This window comes from Lissotriton helveticus, chromosome 7 (assembly GCF_964261635.1).
Source record: "Lissotriton helveticus chromosome 7, aLisHel1.1, whole genome shotgun sequence".
Classification (NCBI taxonomy): Eukaryota; Metazoa; Chordata; class Amphibia; order Caudata; family Salamandridae; genus Lissotriton; species Lissotriton helveticus.
This window is the reverse complement of record NC_136068.1, coordinates 1,698,597,023-1,698,617,046: the sequence shown is the minus strand read 5'-3', so window position 1 is coordinate 1,698,617,046 and position 20,024 is coordinate 1,698,597,023.

The window sequence follows — 20,024 nt, the reverse complement described above, 5'->3', positions numbered from 1 at the left end:
CAAGTGGCGGTTCTCCTGGCCCCAGCAACAGCCCCCTCTGGCAAGGATCCACAAGTAGAACCCTTTCTGTGGGGACACAGACCCATTTTTATACAGCGAAATCCTTTGTTTCCAGGGTGCAGGGTGGGGGGAAACCAGTTGCAGCTGGCTTGGTTGTACCCTTGATGGCCCAACCACCCCTTTCATTCACTGGGGAGGCTTGGGTCATTAGACACACCACAGGGGGGCGGAGCCAGCATTGTGTGGGGAAAACCCCAGCCCATCAAGGACCCAGGTGCACTCCTCCCACACATCACTCATGCTGATCTCACACTCACCACCGGGCAGACCCATCCAGACTTCCTGGAGCCTGGCATGCCAGCCAGCTCCAGCCAATCACCCTCCAGCACCCTCACTGCACACATACATCAATGTCCAGAAGTAGCACTTCCCTTCTAGACACATACATGCCGCATACACCATCTTGCAGCATTCACTCTCACGAGTTCATACATACTAAACTCGAGCCTGCACTCCCCACACATCAGGAACTACCAGGGCACACACATTCCCCATGCATTCCTATGGGAGGGCAGGCCAGCCATACTACACGCACGCACTTTCACTCTGGGACACAGGGAAAAAGTGCGCCAAGACCCAAAAATCACTACACAGGGTCACAAATAAAAGCAAAAAGATTAGGGGTGAACCTGCCCTAAGGCCCAAGTCCAACAAGAAGGATAAGGCATATTTGCGTGTAGTAAAACTTTACGATGTCCTATGCTTTGATCCTCAATCTTGATCAGCTACTGGGCAAGGAACTGGCCTAACAAGGTCGGCTTCAGGCAACAGGGTCAGTTCACTCAGGTCATTCAGAATTCAGCTAAAGTGTACGTGTACTAAAGACTCGTTCGGCCGTAGTCATCGGCCTATGTCAAGGCAACCACAAAATGGCTGCCATACACAAAATTGAAACCAAGGTTTAGAACGGAATCTTCAAATACACTGCGAATCCTTGTGTGTAATGTAGCGAAATCACTCGTACTTGCCGAACTCATCGGTTACGGTTCCTTGTTACCCAAATCGTAACGGAACCATGACATTTGAAACATGGGTTCAGAATTCACGGAACCTCAGACCCTCCTTTTGCCCTTACATAGGCAATCACTCCGTCTATATCGGAGTCTATGTCAATTCTCATCAGATCACCAAGGTGCTGTTGAAGCATTATCTTGTTCCTCTGTGTATCTCTCGAGGCAGGCGATCCCTTGACACACATAGTAGCACAAAGGCCACATATGGCAGGACCTCACTGTATACAAAGACAACACGAGAAAAGAACTGCTAAAGCCACAATAATGATCGTCAGAAACTTCCATCCCCAAACTGATAATAGTCCCCAAAACCATCCAGTTAACGACCAATCTCCTTTGTCCACATGTATAGACTCGGAGATCTTATGTAACTTAGAAATGGCCTCGTAAACTGTCAGAGCATTATCTGGGATAAAAACGCAGCAACTCGATTGGATCACTTTACATACTCCACCTCGATCTGCGAGTATGACGTCTAAAACCATATGATTCTGTAACGTCATAAGGCGATCCGCTTGAAGCTCAGCTGTCAGATTACTAAGGGCACCGGCAGTTTCATTTATGGTGGATTCAACCACTCTCGTCAATTGCCGTAAGCCTCTACTGTTAGCCATAGGTCCCCAAAATGGTAAGAAACCCTTAAAGAAGTCTCCCACTTCCTGTCCAGGCGGTATCTTCCCAATCGAAAACACCTCTAACAACTCTTGTCTTGTGGTAATCTGCAGCAGCAGTATACGTAGGAGGCAACAAGTATCCAATATAACACGTTCCCGAAAAATCAGGGGGCAACCATGTATATGCTCAGTTGTAACAAACAAAATACGTGCCCTTAGCTGCCAAAAACGGCGGAGAAGATTGAGACGTAAAAACATACGTCTGAGTACAAACACTCTTCCCCAGCTGAGCTTTCGGATTTTTGCCATTACCTTGCAGACACAATTGACCTCGGTGGGGTACGATCCAAATCGGAGGTGACCTCTTTCGTTTCTGCTTTTCACTCAGACTAACACTGTAACCGGTCTTGTTCCATCCAACATAAGCCGCTAACTCTTCCTTAGGAATAGACCTGTACGTATCGATATCTCTGCTCATATTCATATCTCTCATGGAATGCAGAGGATAAACTTCCAGGGCGTAAATGAACATAGTCTGAAAGGCCCATATCGACCCATTCTGACTAAACGGTAAGATCAGATAGGGAACAACTCTACCTGTAGTATGTGGCATAAGATCACATGCCCAACAATTAGTAATGTTCACTACCAATTGATGTTGGTGCAGTAGCTGTATGAATGTGTTATGTACAAATTCTGATCTTCTAATCTGCTCGTGTTCAGGTAGGACATGAAAAGAATGCAAAGAAGTAGCAGTAGAAAAAGACATAGGTTGGGAGGTGGGTGCAGAAGTCAATTGGGTAGTGAAAACAATCCAACCCACCAATGCTAACGTCATGCTTAAAAACATCAGAACACATGTTATCAGAAAACATTTGCTATACATTAATTTACACAGTTTCATTTTAAAGTTCATTTTCTCAGCAGCTCTCTCTGTCCCAAAAAACTCCATCCTCTAACCGGGCTGTTCGCGGCGGTTGGTTTTCTTCTGCTAAGGAGTGCGTCTGTCAGTCCAGGGAACGCCCTGAGACCAACCAGAACCGTCGACCTTGTGTCTACTCGGCTGCAATCCCAAGTCTTTATACCGCGACCCTACAGCTGAGCTCGGATGGCAGCTCGAAAAAGAAAAATAGGCCAAAACAGTTTCTTGGATGAGAGAGTGCAGTTCTCCAAAAACAAAAGAAAAATTATGCTTTAATTTGTCTATCGTTTCTCGGTCGCAAATTATAACGGCCTTTACCAGGCACTGTCTGATCTTTAAACAGAAGTTCAGGTTCAGTGGTGTCCAATCTCAGATGCGGAGGTACAGCTGCTTGCAAAATGTCGTCGTTCTCTCGTTCAGACTTTGTCCATACTAGATGTGCATCGCTAAACAGCATGAACTTCGGCACTTGTTCTGTCTCTGAGTCACCAATACCATCACGGATCCACTGGTCGTATGGCAGAGGTAAAGGCACCCTCTTACAATGTACGCCGTGGACCCAATTTCGCTTCCCGAAGACCTTCACCGAAGTTCTTGTTGACAGGAGCACCTGGTGGGGGCCGGTCCAGCGGGGCTGCTCGTTTTTGGTCCGCTGAAAGTTCTTTACCAGAACCCAGTCACCGGGATTGATGGTGTGACCTGGATCCACAGATGCTGGTGGCAAGTTATCATGAACCTGTTGATGCAAGACACGCAATTTAGCCATCAGATCATACAAATAGTCCACCAACACAGGATATTCGATGTCACTAAACTTCACTGGCCTCGGCACTCCCCACACATTCGCCGGGCGACCAAAAATGATTTCATATGGACTAAGGCCAATTCGGGAATGTACTGTAGTTCTAGTTGACAAAAGTGCCAACGGCAAAGCATCGGGCCATTGAAGACCAGAACTCGCCTGAATTTTGGCTAACTTTAACTTCAAAGTGCCACTGTAACAGTCCACTAGTCCAGCTGATTGGGGATGATTTGCAGCATGAAACTTCTGTTTTATGCCCAAACCCTCACATACTTTTTTCATAATCTTCCCCACGAACTCTCTTCTATTATCACTCCACACCATCCTTGGCAATCCAAATCTAGGGAAATATTCTTTGAGCAAGACTCTAGCTGTGGACAAGGCTGTATTGTCTTGTAGGGGGTATGCCTCTACCCATCTAGAAAAGGCACAAACAACTACAAGGACGTATTTCAGGTTGTTACACCTTTCCATGTGGATAAAATCCAATTGCAGAACCTCGAACGGATACGTCGGAGGCGCAAAGTGACCTGCTGGAGTTGGAGTTCCCTTGCCAGGATTATACATCAGACACACCATACAATTCTTGACCACATCCTCAGCACATTTAGGAATTCCAGCATTCTGCCACACTGGAGCCAACAACTTACAAATTCCTTTCACACTAATGTGAGACAAACCATGTGCCATCGTAACCACCGCAAGCATATATGCATCCGGCAACATCCATCTTTGGTGTTCTGATAACTCAACCCAACAACCAGTCGAATACAATCTACCCGTAGTTTCTCTCCACACGCTCTTTTCACTTTCAGTAGCTTCAGCTTGGAATGATTTCACACTCTCAATCGTATCTTCACACATTCCCGCTGCACCAATCCATCTTGCAGGGCCTGCAACATACATTTGACTCATCTTATTTTTCGCTGTTTCTTTCGCAACTTCATCCGCAAACGCATTACCACGACCAACATCATCCGTAACCTTCCGGTGAGCACTACACTTCACAATCGCAACTTGCTTCGGCAAAGTAAGTGACTCCAGAAGCTCATTCACCAACTGCCCATGTTGAATCTTAGTCCCATGCGACGTGAGAAATCCTCTTTCTCTCCACAAGCGTCCAAAACTATGGGCAACGCCAATCGCATACTGACTATCGGTGTACACATTCACTCTCTTTCCCTCAGATAAAATACACGCTCTTGTTAATGCAATCAACTCTGCTGCTTGCGCCGAATTATGGCTCACTCGTGCAGTTTAAACAATTGTGCATAATGTCGTTACGGCATATGCTGCAGTCGTATCACCATTAGGGAGCTAGTAGCATGACCCATCAACCCATAACGTACCATCAGGATCCAAAAGAGGAGTGTCTTTCAAGTCGACTCTCCCCTTCGTTTCCTCTTCCGTCCTAAGAAGACAATCATGCTGTTCCTGACCATCTGTATCCACAGAAATCGGCAACAATGTCGCTGGATTCAATACATTACACCGCTTAATGTGTATATGACGAGCCAAAAGCGTCAACTCATAACCCGACAACCTCGCACTAGTAAGGTGTTGAGTCTTTGTTCACCAATCCAGCAGACTGTCGGATAGAAACAGCCGCTGCCGCTGTAGCTCTCAGGCAACTTGGCAACGCTCCAGCTACCGGATCTAAAGTCGACGAGAAATACGCACATGGACGCTGCTTATCACCAAATTGTTGAGTCAAAACTGACAATGCACAACCCTCTCTTTCGTGGACAGAGCGTAAAAGGCTTACTGTAGTCAGGAGTACCCAACACTGGAGCAGAGCACAATGCATCACGCAATTCAGAAAAACTCTTCTGACAATCGTCAGACCAAGGAAGAGGATTTGGTATATCCTTACAAGCCAATGCCAACATAGGTTTTGCAGGCAAAAAAAAATTCGGAATCCACTGTATACAATACGATGTGATACCCAGAAAAGCACGTACCTCTCTATGCGTATTTGGCACAGTCATTCGAGCAATCGCTTGAATTCGTTCTGGGGTCAACCTTCTTCCCTCCCTCAACAAGAGATGACCTAAGTAGGTCACTTCTTGGTGACAATACTGCAACTTTGAAGGTGACACTTTATGATGCAAGTTAGACAAATGTCGTAACAAAGAAAGAGTAGCTCTTTTACAAGTTTCCTCATCATCAGCAGCCACTAATAAATCGTCAACATACTGAATAAGAGCAGAGGCATCGCAAGAGTATTAAGCTGAGTTTTCAAAGCCTGGCTATAAATGGAAGGACTTTCGCAATAGCCTTGAGGAGCGCGTTTAAACCGAAAGCTTCGACCTCCTAAACAGAAGCTGAAAATATCTCTCCTCTCCTCGGCAATTGGAATGCTGAAGAAAGCATTCTTCAGATCTATAGCCGAAAACCAGGCAGCTGAAGCCGGAATCATAGTCAGTAAAGCAGTAATGTCTGGAACAACTGGGAACTGTGGCACGACAATCTTATTAACTTCTCTAAGATCGATCACAAACCTGTAGACAGGTGGCTGAGAAGAGTCAGTGCGCTTCAAGACAGGCAAAACCGGACTGTTACACACATTACCTCTCTTTTCTTCAATCACATCTTTCTCAATTAAATCATAAATGATTGCTAAAAGCGCTCTTTCACCATCGCTAGAAATCCTGTATTGGGGTATATGTGGCAATTTGACATTCGATTTAAGCGTTACAACGTAAGGTGGAATCTCCAAAAGACCCACATCATTAGGACCAGTAGCCCAAAGAGTATTCCGGTGGAAGCCGATCTTTAGACAAATACATCGGAGAGATCACTTTCTTACCCAATGTAAGCTGTACTCCCGAAGGAGAACAATGCAATGTCGCATTCACCCTTTTCAACAAATCCAAGCCTAACAAATTCTCACCACAACCTGTCGTTAAAATGAGAGGTGCTTCCAACTCACAAGGCCCTATAGAAAGAGACAAAGGACTAGAAACTGGATTACGAACTGGGGCGCCAGCAAATCCTACCGAAACATTCGTTAAGCCAGACAAAGGTGCGCCAGGGAGTTTAGAGTGCATGATAGAACTCTTCGCTGCACCGGTATCCAAAAGAAAAGGCGCTACCACACCTGATGTAACTACTGCAACATAAGGCCCACTCTGATCTACTGGAACCGACACTACTCCCTCTCTTTGTCAATGGCTGTCCTAGCAATCCTTATAGTCAGCATTCTCACTCAACATAATAGTCATCAGCATAGTACTGAGTCGACTGACCAGATGCAATTTTCTGTTGATCAAAGCAATTCATAGAATTTTGTGGGGGAAAGGAACGTTCGTTCTGAGGAAACGCACCACGGCCTCTACCTCTTGACACTTGCTGAAAACCACCACGGCCTCTTGGGGCCGGCATACCACTCGCACGCTGTCGTAAAACAGGGCACTCATTCTTATAATGACCTTCCTCCCTACAATACGCACACTGATTCAAACCCAAGGGTGGTCGGGGAGGAAAATACTCAGGCTTCTGTGATATTCTCTGAAACTGTGGAGGTTGCTGAAACTGTGGGCGTTGCTGTGATTCTTGGTGATTCGAGCGAGGCGGATACGCCTGTTGCAAAAGAACCTTTGTCTTTAAGTCTTTTGTCTTCTTCTCTACTTTTTCTTTCTCGTCCTTATCCCTATTCTCATAGTACTGTGCAGTCGCCAATATCTGGGCCGACGAAGAAACAGCCCAAGAACTTTCAGAATCTTTTAACTTATTACACAGTTCAGGCAGTAAGTTGAAGACGAACTTATCTACGAACAATCTTTGCCCACCTTCCGTACTCATATCCTGACCACTATGATCTATGAATGTCTCTTCAAATCTAGTGAAGAAATCAGACACACTTTCGTCTTTCTTTTGCTTGCATGCTGTTAACTTATCCCAATTCACTCGTAAAGCAGGCATCATCGTCTTCATTAAATTAATAATTCTACCTGGCAAGTCCGTAACCAAAGGTTCAGGTTTAGCACCTCCCTGTTGTCTACCATCTGCAGCAATAATATTCGCCCAAAAATCTCCTAATTCTGCCGCATGATTCTCATGACGAATCTTCGCCCACAAAGGTTGCAGAACTACATTACCCATCAACATGTCAATGTCGGCTAAATTCATGATACACGCATCTACTGTCTGGGACAATTCTTTATAGTAGCCAGCAGGATTCTTACTAAGATCAGGTAAGGTCTGCTTAAGAGCCAAGACCTCTACTCTCTTCCAAGGGACATGTACCCATACTCGCTGAAAATGAGCCGGTGCGGCAACAATATTAAGACCGGCATCGGCCTGAACTGCTTCCTTCCATACAGGAGGAACTTCTCTCATGGGATACTGTCTCGCTTTTCTCCTAACAGAGGAATCAGGTTCGCGCAATGTCTGAGGCTAGATCTAAAAGCCAGTATCGTCTCTACGGCATCTGTAATATCAGATTCCACTATCATCCCTTTAGCCAAATCCGACTGAACATCAAGTAGTTCCTGCGGGATCAAACCCAAATCATTATTTTCCCATTCCTGACGCAGAAACATACACATCATATTAAAAACATACCTCTGCTTAGGCGGTTCCCACTGAAAGAAAACATCCATAACCGCTGGCAAACTATACCTTGAGGCATTCATAATCCATTTACGAGCCAACAAATCCAACACAGCCCATTCCTCGGAACCAGGAAGCTGACTACTACTCTGCCTACGTTCCGAAACAGGGGTCATATTCAATGACCCAAACAATGGAGACAATAAACTAGAAAACGTCTCCGTCATTCGTTTTCGAACAGAAGGAGAAGAAACAGACATAAGAACAGGAGAATAAGTATTTTGAGGCAAAGAAGGTGTAGGAACAAGAACAGTAGGAGTCCCAGATGCAGAAGCGGAAGGCAAAGGAGTTTGAGGCAAAGCTTGCGACCCTAGAGCAGGTTGCGCAGGAGGAGGTAAAGCCATCTGTGGAGTACCGGGTGGCTGAACAACAGCAGGAGGTTGAACAACAAAGGGTGGAACAACCGGAGGTAACATAGGTGCAGTAGCACCCTGCACATAAGGAGGTGGTAATCTCAGTACATGAGACATCAAAGGATCTTTTTCAAGATCTTCAATCGCTTTCAGAGGAGGAGATGGCAAGGCCGGATAACATTTATCTATGGCCATACAATGCTGCCTATCTGAAACTTCACTCGCTCGCTCCTCTCCATCATCCCTATACTGCCTAGCAGCCTATAGTACTGACATATTCCTATCTTTCCTATCTCGTTTAGCTTGCTTAATTTCTCTCTGTTTGGCTTCTTTACGTGAAAGGCGAAAGGAGTCAAACATTGCCGGCCGGGCTTTCTTCCTAAACAATTTTGTTTCTAGATTATCTAAAATCTCAGTATCAAAACTACCATGTTGGGGCCATCGTAAAACCCCATCTTTCCTAGTGTAACGGACCCATACTTCATTAAACGTAATGGGGCCCACGCCGTGTTAAGAATAGAGCTCATAAGTCGGAGTTCCAACTGGAGGTATCAGACATGAATCCTCCAATCGGGTATCCCTGTTACAACCACAACAAAATATTCTCCTAATTTTACTAAGACTAGGCATCGTCGCTCACTAATCTAGCTTCAAACTATTGTGTTTTTATCTAGGAACCAAAATCGATATTTCTATTTCATGCCCTTGTTTGGCTATAATCAATAATATCCCTATAAAGGCATAGCGAATCATATCCATTTTAGTCGTAGCCCATGCAGTCACATTAAGCAAGGCTACTTCCCCGGCCTCCTAGAAAGCACAACGAGTTCTCTAAACAAACCAAACCTCCAGCAACCTGGGAAATCCCCCTTGCTTTTGTTTTGATTTCGTCCTAGAACTCCTGTAAAGCACTGTAAGAACGGCCAGTTCTTAGTGACATCTTTATTGACGTCTTATGTCCAACCTTACGTCAAACCCGGCACCTTTCAGGTATAAATATACCAACGTTGCCTTAAGCAAACACACGGTGATGGTTTTGGCGCAGAGCAGCGATCTACTTGCCCGAGAGCCCAGCTGATGCGAGAGCCCACGGACGCTGCCCCTCCCTTTTGACGCACTGAGAGAGACGCTGTCTTTTCTCCTGCCGAGAAATCCAGCGCCGGTGTTTCCAGATACCTTCGCGGGTTACTGGGATATCGAGTCCTGAGAAAGAGATACAAGACCTCCTGCTTTCTAATTACCCAGGTACGGAGCTGACTAAAACCTTAGAGTTAATTCTTGACTCAGATTCTTGGCAAAACCAACTTAACTTAAACTGCTACTTACTTACTCCTTCCCACGTATTAGGCTTAGGTCAGGTACACAGGGGTAGGCGTATTTAGAAGCACCAGTTGAGTACGTTAGTCAATGTATATATGTATATATATTTTATCTATTTTAAAGTATTATATGGCTAAGAAACCATATGAATGCTTTTACAGTATTATTTTATAATCCTCCTTTTACTGTACGCACCTTACTTTACTATGAGTATTGCAATCGTGGCAATTCATTTCTCTTGCATGAGAAAGAAGACTGCTCAATCAATAACACCTTTTATTGAAAACGCCCGTCTCTCTTTTTTCTGCACTCTGGTGAAACGAAGTATGCACACTTGACTTAGTGAAATAGCTGTCTATTGTTTTCACACGACTCTAGAGATACACTCTTATTCTGAGGGAGCAAAGTTGTCATGTTATATGGTTGTCGGAAGCTAATCCCTTCTTGTCTAATCAGGAAAGTTAATTCCTTCTTGAACATTCAAGAAAGTTTCTAGTGACCTCTGAGCTAGCTGGCAAACCTTAAGTCTAATATAGTCAGTAGAGACCTAGTTAACCTCAGTCCTACGTCTACACTGCTGAATATATTATTCCAATGCGCAGAGCCTATTGGGAATATAGGAACTACACTACATGGCGCCTCAAGTTTGGTAAGGCAATAAATCTAACGCAAGGCGTTAGTGTAACTCAGTCGTGCTTTTTCACACAGACCCTTTTTCCCGTAAATACTCCAAAAGACGTCTGGAGTGGGTAAAAGGTTAAAATCCGCCGGAACTTAGTAGGAAGAGATTCCTATGTATAGTTTTTGGTTTAGTCAACGTTGAATGATACAGTGTTCCAAAAATATTGTGCACCTAATCTTTGTTTCCTTGAAACTTGATCTGCAAACAAAAAAGTTTCTGCCAGTAAAATGTCAGAAAGTGAAGACGAAAGGGAGGCAGCTAGAATAGCAGCTCAACTCCTAGCGGATGACACAAGTCTCCGAGACAATGACCCGAATGTCATACTCATTCCGGTCAACATAAGAAAAACTATAACTCTTAAACTTATAGAAAATGGACTAACACCGAGAGGTGGAATAGTCGTATTCGTAATTGAGGCCCATGAAAATCGACAGACAGAGGTATTCTATTCATGGATAAACTTTCCAGCAGCAAATGCTGTCACACATGACTTCCACTATTACAAAATAGAGTAACCTCCGGATGAATACACTCCTTTCGAGGAGGTTGAAATCCCATTAAAATACCAAGAGCACCTGCTCTGGTTTAAAGGCGCCCTAAAACATAATAATCACATCACCAGGCTCGGTCCACTAGATAGACCAGGAGCAACGTGGCCGGTTCTAGCCAGCTACACACCACACCCCGACATTAAAAAAATGTCAAGTGAAGAACTTTTAGTTAAAATAAAAGAATTACGAAAGGCATATAGAGAATGAGTTCAATTGGCGACGGAGGACATAACATACCTCCAGAAATTGAAAGAAACAGATATAGCAGACCAACCAATTGAACTTGCCAGAATCATAGAAAAATCCTATGAAGAACTAGGAAGAGATAGTTTGGGTGGGAAACCAGTAAAACCCCAACTAACTGAAAATCCTGAAAAGATATTTATTAAAAATAATCTAAACACTCCAAAAAAGAGCTGGGATGGAAATAAACAATCCACTCCCAAAGAAAAAAGATTCCAGTCTAGAGGTAGGTCTCCTCGGCGGAGAGAAAGATCTCCGGACCAAGGACACAAGTCTCCCCAGAGAGAGCCCTCTGAGAAAAGATACAACCTTAGAAATAGGGATAATCTGAAAAAAACCTGATAGATATCAGGACATTGATACACGTCCCTCTCGATCTTTTCAGACTTCCTCGTAGAAATCGGAAAGAAGAGGACGGTCAGAACACAGGGAAGAGCACGTCAAGTCCAAAGACAAGGAACCTGCTCAAAGTAAAAAATTACAATTTCCAAGAAAGAAGGTAGCCAGTATTAAAATAATTAAACATGCCGAGGATACTGAGGACACAACTGAAAAACGGAGAGTGGGCCCAGACAATGCTAGACAGCGCAGCAGAAGTGACCATAGCTCGCAGGATCCTGATGAGTAATCTGGAGACAGTGGACACGAATGAATACATTCAGATGGAAACTGCAGATACCAGAGTTAGCGAACCTCATAAAATATACGAGATAACATTACGTATAGAGGGAGATAAGACTAGGAAAGTAAGGGGTCTATTTTGGGATAACCTTTCCAAAGGCTATGACATCCTTTTAGCTGAGAAAGACTGGCCACCAGAGTTTGTCAGGGAGTGCCCACATGGCGAAGAAATGATTATGCCTGCCTTCCCAAATCATATTCCAATTCATAAAAAATATACATATGCAAGAAAATGGGCAGTAGCCCAAGCTCCTGCATTATATAAAAATCATGTAGGATGGGATGAGGACTCTCCGCCTCACAAAATCCAGTTAAAATGCCAACCAACTGCAGTACCCAATTAAGCAAGAAGCTAAAAAGCAAGTCAGGGAGATCTTAGAGCAACTTGAATACCAGGGGGTGATTGAAACATGCACCTCACAAATGAACAATCCTTTGTTTCCTGTCTCCAAGCCAGACGATTCATATCGTCTAGTTTTGGACTACAGACACCTTACTCATGTTGCAAGACATTTGCAGTACAAAACACACACAGTGCAGCACTAATGATGACTTCGTGCGCAAAAAATACAAAACAACATTAGACATCTCTAATGGATTCTTTTGTCAAAACATAGCACCTGAAAGCAGGTATTTGACCCCTTTCTCAATAATGGGGTCGCAGCAAAATTTCTGTCGACTCCCACAGGGATTCAAGAATAGCCCAGGATTATTCTCAGCAAGGGTAACAGAGTTACTACAAATATATGATGATGAAGCATTATCATATGTCGATGACATCTATCTAACAGATGATGACTTGGATACTCACTTGAAAAGAGTGAACACCATAATACTTGGGTTCGCAGCAGAGGGTTACAAATTCAACTTTAAAAAGTCACGAATTGCCCATCTAACTGTCCTGTTTTTAGGATATGAATTATCAAGTGAAGGCAAAAGCCTAGCAGACAATTTCTTAGAGAAGTGTGCTGTACTCCAAGCACCTAAAACGCTGAAGAACTTACAATCAATACTAGGTTTCCTGAATTTCGGAAGAACTTACATTCTAAATTATGCAGAGAGGGTTAAACCTCTCTATGAATTAATAAAACCTGATTTTAAACCAATCAATTGGACTCAAAAACACACAGAAATTTTGAGATCACTGCAAACAGACATGTTAGCTAAAACAATATTGCAAACTCGCGAAAACACACGCAACCTTGTAATCCTAGTCATCCCAGGAAGATGCGGATTCACGTACCTGACCTCTAATGAGGGAGAAAAGGTACCAATAGCTTACAAATCACACTTGTACACACAAGCTGAAAAAACATTCAGTCTTGCGGAAAATGTTGTAAATGCGGTTCAAACAGCTGTAGCAAAAGAAAGAGACCAAGCCCAAGGCAGACAGATAACTGTTTTAACAGCAGAATCAGCCTTTGAGGTGTTAACAAGCCCACGCAATTTAACTACCGTGGCATTAGATCCAAAATGGATACAATGGGAAAATTCTCTTGCTACAGAAAAAGTGAAATACTATTTTGACCTCGAAATGAAAAAACTAGAAAATCTAGAATATGAAGAAGAATATCCTCTGCCAATCGAAATTCTGCCTCTCAAACAGTACAAATGTGTAATCTACATGGACAGATTTGCACAACACTACGATGTAGAGAAGGATTCCTACAACGCAGCGTGCGCGATTGTTAAAGGTCGCTGGCGCTTGGGTAAATTCAGACCATTAATTACCAAAACTGAATCTCTCAGAAACTGTTCAACTCAACGAGCTGAAATAAGATCTTTAAAGATGGCGGTTGAAAATGCTGATCGCGAATTCCCCACACTAATAGTGTGCGATTCACATTACTGCGTCAAATCTTACAATAATGATTTGCAGAACTGGGTTCAAAACGGTTACAAAGATGACACAGGTGCCACAATAAAGCATAAAAAACTTTGGGAACAGGTAGTTCTTTTGCAGAAAGAACTACAAAAGACTCACGTCATACATACAGTGAGTCATCAGCGTGATGGCGTTCACGCTGCAGGGAATTCATTGGCTAACACAGCCAAAGCGGAAGCAACTCAACCGGCTTCCGTAGCCACAAAAAAGCATTCAGAAAAATACATAGACGGGGAAACCGTGCTGGCAGTTAAAACGTCTTCAAAAGGCGACTGTGCAGCATTACCCGTGAACTATCCACTCAATTATACATACATAATCGATGCAAACTCCGTTCCTTTTGCTCGAATCCCTGGAGTGGGGGATAGAGTAATTCCAAACACGAACAGGAGAATCCTATTAATAGCAGACGCACACATGGGAGAAGATCTATGGCATCGAGGGATCTTGAAATCCCTGAGAGAATTACAATCAGAATACTGGTGGCCGGGAATGAGCCTGCAAAACTACAAATTTGCAATAAGCTGTCCAAACTGCAACAGAGATCGCAGTGGCGAACTGCCCGGAGTATTGCCAGGACCCTTCTTTTAGATAGCATAAAACTATCAATACCAAATATCCAGAAAAAATGCATCCCTTTATTATTTTTAAGACTAGATTCACTTAAAAATGTAGACACCAGCACTCGGCTGACGCCAGAACTGTTATAAAAGATTTGCGAGTCTATATCGGCACATACGCAATTGGCATGCTACATTCTGACCAGGGTTCTGCTTTTAGCTCTCGAGCTTATAAGGAGGCCATGAACAGCATGTGCATTGCATTGCGGTACTCTTGTCCCTTCCATCCTGAGGGAAATGGGATTGTGGAAAGAAAAAACCGAGACATAAAGCAATCTATAACGGCGAGGGTATTAGGTTTGGGTGATGGGTGGGTCCAACATTTAACAAGTGTCCAACGTAGTCTTAACAATCTGCCAAGAAATTCTCTAAAAGGTTTCAGTTCGTACGAACTATTGTTCGGTACTAGAATGCATATTCAGGACTTAGATAGTCAGACTTCAGTGGTAGAAGAAAAATGCTTTGATATCAAAGATCGTTTGTCTATTTTACAGGACTTAAATGAAACAAGAAAAGACCTGAGCGACGTAAAGTTAAAACAGCAGCCAACAACCACTGAAGATAAACCACCTGTCCCAGCAAGGCCTGTCTGGATTCCAAAGATTGGGGATCTAGTCAGAGAGAAGATTGCGGTGAAGAAGGAATTTAGGCCTTCTTACAGAAAAGCAGTACCTGTCTTAGCTGTCAGCGGAACAAGATCAGTAGTACTACCGCCCCTTGCTGGTGAAAAGGAGAACCGAGTTGTATCCATCGACCTGGTAATACCACAATCATGTGGCCAATAATAAGTAGTAGGCCCAGTGGACTCCCAAGAAATAGCAGAGTACCAAAACTTGCTACAATACAAGAGGTTCAAACTGAGAGACTAATCACATTCGATAAACCTGCAGTGAATAAAAAAGGATTATGCAATAATGCCATGGAACTTGTGCCTCTTGAAACCCAAATTGCAACAGTTCGTCAAGAAACACCTGTCTACAATGATGTAGCCTCAGCCTATGCTAATGAAACAAAGAAAATTCCAAAAGCAAATGAAAATCCGGAAGCGATTCCAACAATTGACAGAACTGCATCTGGCTACTTCATCAATTTCGATGACTTTTCTGAGGATCCAAGCGAGCCTGAAGAACAGCCAACAACGAAAACTTTTAAAGACAAAGCAACAGAACTCTTTCATCAACTCAAAGAAACCTATCGGATTTCTCCATGGATTGAATTTTGGATTGTGTTAGGTGTACTTTTTCTCCTGCTTTGGCTCATCATGGTTCTTGGTTTGGGAAAATTCATTGAGGGAAAATACAGTACAATGGACACAGCAAGTCAGAACATCAACTTGGTCCTAAAGCCACACAAGTCATCTCACATCGAGAAAAGAGAACAATCATCAGTAAATGTTACAGCCAATCCAATACCCGGTGGGGTAGCTTGGGACAAAACTGATTATGAAATCTATGGCCCGGTCGAGCTCTTGAAATATCCACATCAGTTCAAGGTTTCATTAAGTGACTTTGTAAAACCGAGTACATTCTCTGATGATTGGGACTTTGAAAGTATTATTGATATGATGTCAGATTTAGTAATGTCGGCAAAATTTACAGAACATGATTATTTACAGGGTTCATCGAATTATGAAGAAATGTACTGCTACAACCACTTTGCACATCACTATTTGCATAAATCTGCTCAGCCTAGAAATGTTTTTAATTATAATCAATGGGAACATTGTGCAACTCCACCAAAAGGTAGTTCAAAAACGTTTTACAAGAAATTCCCATACTTCTCAGGGTTTAACACAAGTGATGCTGAAACGTTTTATTTCAAAATGTTAAATAAGACAGGAATGAAAACAATGCTGACAAACACTAAATTAATCTATTCAGAAGCATTTTATGAAAAAATGACTACCTTTGGTTTTGATTTCTGGAAAAACAACATTGAAACAAAAACCATCTGGGGTACCAAAGATTGGCAGGTCCAAGGTGTAGAAACATTATTTAGAGCCTGCATGATCCCAGAACAAATTATATTCTTGAATGATACCATTCAACAGACAACCTGTCTTGGCCTAGCCAAGATAAAAGACTTAAACAAACCGTCTATTCCAAAACCAACACCTGACAGTAATAGCACTACAGATGTTGAGATAGATGTATCCCATATTTTTAACCAAAACAGAACACATCCTGATTGGAAAAAATGGTTGATCTGGCCCACAGACACAAATAACTGTCAAGATAGATTCCTGAACAAAATACAGGGGTTCAAATTGACCAGGCCAGACCCTAGATACTCCCAGAGACAACATCCAGGGATAGTTACAACATACAGTGTAGGAAAACTCTGCCTCGAATGTCTACAGAAATCCACACTGGCAGAAATTAAGCAACACTTGACTTTACTTAAAGACGGTGCTGACTTGCGTGATTTCATAATGGGACCACGCGAACAGCGTCAAAAACGTTTCATAGCGGCCGGTGTATACGCTGCGTACAACGAAGCTTGGAAAGTAATGCAAATTAAAACAGCAGAGAAAATACGGGAAATTGACCGTATTAATTTGGAAAAATCACTTTCTGTTGTGGACAATGGGTTAATGACTCTGTCTTCCAGAATATATTCACTGGACAGTATTGTATCATCTGCTATTGATATAATAGAGCAGGACTTACTAATGTTACAACACGGTCAGTCCTAATTGCGTTCTATTGTACAGGTTGGCTGGACGTTGCAAAATCTGCGTTCAGGCTACGTGCCCTGGCGTTTAATCAACACAACGTCATTATTCTCTATCTTTAACCTTACTGATACACAAATCAGTTTGGCACAGAAAGGAGCAGACTATACGATTCTGAGCATTGAAAAACTTGAGAGATTACCATTGACAATGTCAGAAATACCTGTCATTGAATGGATAATACACGGAATAATAACAATTCCGATAACAACTTTCCAATTTAAATACTGTCAAGAGTATATACCAGCAGGCCAGTATGAAAGGTTGGGTAAAGGGTACATTAAGTCATCATGGAAATTACCTTACACACACACGTTATAGTAAAAAGGAACAGAATGTATTTCCTAGTGGTAACAATTGTAAAAGATCACTGAGCGGTATACTTCTGTGTCAAGGTATTAACTTGCATGGGGCCTGTGAGGGGACTTCAAATAACCTTTCATGTAACCAGCATGGCACACCTGCAACACGAATAGAGCCATTCTTTAGACGGATTTCTAACGGGAGCTATATTCTAATAGTGGACCACAGATGTTGTGGCATGGTGCCAGGAAAAGCTTATCCCGTGAGCGTTAGTTCCATGGTCACTTGCTGTATGCAAGTATTGTATCCAAACAGCACTCCAGACACGGAGGCGACAATTTGGCCTTTTTTTAATATCTCTTCTATACGATTAGATACTTTAAGCAGAATAAACTCTGTTCTTTTACAGACAACTGTGCCCTTGACGTCATCAAAAGAAACGTATGATCTGCAAGTTGCAAGGACAACGGCAGAGATACATACCCTTTTATCAACAAATTGCCCCGTGCATTTCGCAGAAATGCTAAGCCAAATCCTAAATATGTCTGATACCAGCGGTATCCCACATATATTTAAGACAATTTTTTCGGGACTATTAACACCCTTCAAAACAGTTCTGGGCATTTTTCCTAATTTTGTCCATTCTGTCTTTGGCGGCCTACCACTTCTGTTGGGACTCATAGCAGGCATTTTATTCTTGATACTTCTGCTTCGATATGGCAAGCCAAATCGCAGACAAGACTCCAGCAACGATGGAAGAAACGATCCTAGCTATTCGCTATCGGGATCGCATAACTAAAGTCCTTGGATTAGCCCGGCTAAGAGATCTGAATATGACCTGGTTTCTTTCATTCAGACCCATCTGGCAGAATTGCATCTTACCTGTGCTTCGATGTATGCTATGCGAAGAAGAATGCGTGTTGGACGGCTGTCTTACACTACCATCAGCAGTACCATTGGGTACAGATACTTTGCTAAGTCCTGTAACGGCTCATACATCGTGTTGTCCCCAGCGGCTACCAATTCTGATGACGGCATCCGTTGAGACTTCACCACTGCGATTGGGGGGTAGTGAAGTACGAGATGAGAGCAACATCACCCAGGTACGACCTTCTGTGAGCATTGCTGATCCTGACATCGATGATAGCAATCATTCTCACGACTGCACAGTTGCGGCATTTTCCAACTTGGTCGAACTTTCACCTGAAGCGGTAGACCACTTTTTTGCGAGTCTGTCTGAAATGATGTTCTCCCCTGAACAAAATGAATAACTTTTAAGCAAACTAGTACACAGCGTTCCCTGAACTCAGAATTCGGCCTTCGGCTTTGATAAACAGAAGCTACTGAAAATATTTGGAACTATATATTTTTTTCTCCCCTGAAAGCGAATTTTTTTTTTTTCCAAACTCCAAAATATTTACCTTTTTTCTGGCACATGTACTCTGCTTAAAGTAGAACTATTCTTAGAGAACAGAGCTTCTATTTTTAGGAACTCTATAGAGACAATATATTACCTTAGCCTCTAGCACATTTACAGCAACTGTATTTATATATGATGGAATGGTCTCGACCTTCTTTTCTGTATTAAGAGCCATTTCATGTGTAAATTTCGCAAATCATTCATGCTGATATATATATGCATCTTTTACTGAATGATTACACTGCTTGAAAAGCGTACATTACCAATAATCCTTTTTCATGTATTTCGTATGCACCATTTCAAATGCAAAAAATTTATTTTGGGGTGAGTTGGAATACACATGCACCTTTAAATGTTTACTATTGCTTAGTTTTAGTAATGATGGACATTAGATCGTGGAGTGGGTATTGTGTTTTTATCTAGGAACCAAAATCGATATTTCTATTTTATGCCCTTGTTCGGCTATAATCAATAATATCCCTATAAAGGCATAGCGAATCATATCCATTTTAGTCGTAGCCCATGCAGTCACATTAAGCAAGGCTACTTCCCAGGCCTCCTAGAAAGCACAACGAGTTCTCTAAACAAACCAAACCTCCAGCAACCTGGGAAATCCCCCTTGCTTTTGTTTTGATTTCGTCCTAGAACTCCTGTAAAACACTGTAAGAACGGCCAGTTCTTAGTGACATCTTTATTGATGTCTTATGTCCAACCTTACGTCAAACCCGGCACCTTTCAGGTATAAATATACCAACGTTGCCTTAAGCAAACACACGGTGGTGGTTTTGGAGCAGGGCAGCTATCTACTTGCCCGAGAGCACAGCTGATGCGAGAGCCCACGGACGCTGCCCCTCCCTTTTGACGCACTGAGAGAGACGCTGTCTTTTCTCCTGCCGAGAAATCCAGCGCCGGTGTTTCCAGATACCTTCGCGGGTTACTGGGATATCGAGTCCTGAGAGAGAGATACAAGACCTCCTGCTTTCTAATTACCCAGGTACGGAGCTGACTAAAACCGTAGAGAGAATTCGTGACTCAGATTCTTGGCAAAACCAACTTAACTTAAACTGCTACTTACATACTCCTTCCCATGTATTAGGCTTAGGTCAGGTACACAGGGGTAGGCGTATTTAGAAGCACCAGTTGAGTACGTTAGTCAATGTATATATGTATATATATTTTATCTATTTTAAAGTATCATATGGCTAAG